Genomic DNA, 1,949 nt, shown 5'->3' with positions numbered 1-1,949 from the left:
CAACAAATCTGTTCAAAAACTTTGTATTCGATCCAATAACAATAAGCATTTTTTGGCAATCGTATTGCAAGCTGCCTGCTGGTTTTCTGTCAGTTGGTGGTGCGAATGCTATTGGCAGCAACGTTTCCCATCAAAATTTAAGTCATTATTTTCAGAGTTGGTTGAGATCTCTGCTTCATATGCAAAATTATCATGTTTCGCGCCCATTTTCTAATAGCTTATTGAATATAACCATTATCGATGGTTTCACACTTCTTGGATACCCTTTAATTCTTGTTCGACATTCACGGAAGTAATATAGTACTTTGACTGTGCAGCGATCCACTGCACCACCTCCACTAACTTCACCCAAACCATTATGAATTTTGTTTTAATCTGTATTTACTAAAATAAAGTGCCAAAAGGCTTTAGTTCGGCGATTCAAAATTATATGAATCCCGTGGATATTAAATCCAGCATTACTTCAACGCCGAATGTAGAAACTATAAAAGTTTCGTACGAAATTTGATCAGAGAACTTATGGGGATACACTTGCCGGTATTTACGAGTTGTCCTAGCACGAACCCTATAGAAGACATGATCGCTTGCCCAAACATCCATATATTCAGCTTCTATTGGTCCAGTTTGATAAGGTATTCCTGGCCTGACAGCTCTTTCGAACTGGTTGGTTCTCCTCAGAGAGAAGGCAAAACCTTAAGAGAGCAAAACTTCTAGTTCGGTACTAAGGAACTCAAAGTGTCGGAGGGTTTTATTTTTCGTAAACGAGCTCTCGGTCAGTGCTTAAAGTATTTATTAAAATAAAGAGCCAAAAAGGCTTCAGTTCGGCGATGCAAAATTATGTAAATCAAGTGGATAATAAACTTTCATAGTTTCTACGTTCAGCTTTGAAATAATGCTGGATTTAATATCTACTGGATTTATATATCTTTATTGGATTTGAGGTTTTTCAATTTTCATGTACAAATGCTGGTTATGCGCCATATCTGATCTTAATGCGATTGTTGCTCTATCATGAAGTTTTATTATATCATAGAAAAAGAACCTTTTAAAAAAACTGAGAGTCTGGCTTATAACTGATGTGAAGGTGGACATTACATTGGCGAAGTACGTGTGGTGTGAAGAACCTTTGAAATAACCTTCGTATGAGACCATATACATTTTCTCTCTCTTTCTCTTATTTCTACAAAAGTAAAGTTTATAAATATTCTGTAGACGAATTAAACGGTTTACACGGTTTTGGCGAAGCCTTTTCATCCTGATGTTTCATGCAAACTGATTACTGACTAAGGCGAGTTCAAATATAACACACGCGCCTCACGGTACTCTGGCATAATCGTGAACAGAATTTAATGTAAATATTCAAGTTTCATTTTAAAATTTAACACGTTGAAAGAAATCTGTCATTTACATTTATTTCAATTTTGAAAGAGTTTTGTTTTTCAATTAGTTTAGTTTTCTTTCTCCAATTGTGTGAAAGTAGGAGAAACATTTATTGTGATTTTAATTATTTCAGTAACTGCAGAGAAGTTTAATATTTTTTCCATATTAAATAAAATCTCCGAAAAGCACCTCGAGTTTGAGTGATTACGAGTTCCTCAAACGCGTCAGCATTAATGACAGTAAAAGTGGTTAACTTCACTCATATTTAATCATTGGGAGAAAAGTAATTTACAATTTTGTTTTTGTTTTAACGAGGATCCATTATTATGTGAATTACTTGGACCGCTTCTCGATGAGTTAATATTTTAGAATTATGTAACCACTCTAATTTTCTCAACACTCAGAGACCCCGAGTGATAATCACACTCCATACTCATCACCATATCGGTTAGCTTTAAAGAACATTTTGGTAACTGCTGTTCATTAGAAAATAATCTTAAGGAAAAACAACACATCTTTGAATAACTTGTAACAGTGTCTTATGTGTTGGCTTAGAAAAACATACAAAA

Source organism: Typopeltis vanoorti, chromosome 25 (genome assembly GCF_054136105.1).
Source record: "Typopeltis vanoorti isolate ZY-2024b chromosome 25, IOZ_Tvanoo_1.0, whole genome shotgun sequence".
Taxonomy (NCBI): Eukaryota; Metazoa; Arthropoda; class Arachnida; order Uropygi; family Thelyphonidae; genus Typopeltis; species Typopeltis vanoorti.
The sequence above is the reverse complement of the archived record's forward strand: the minus strand, read 5'-3'. Positions refer to the sequence as shown.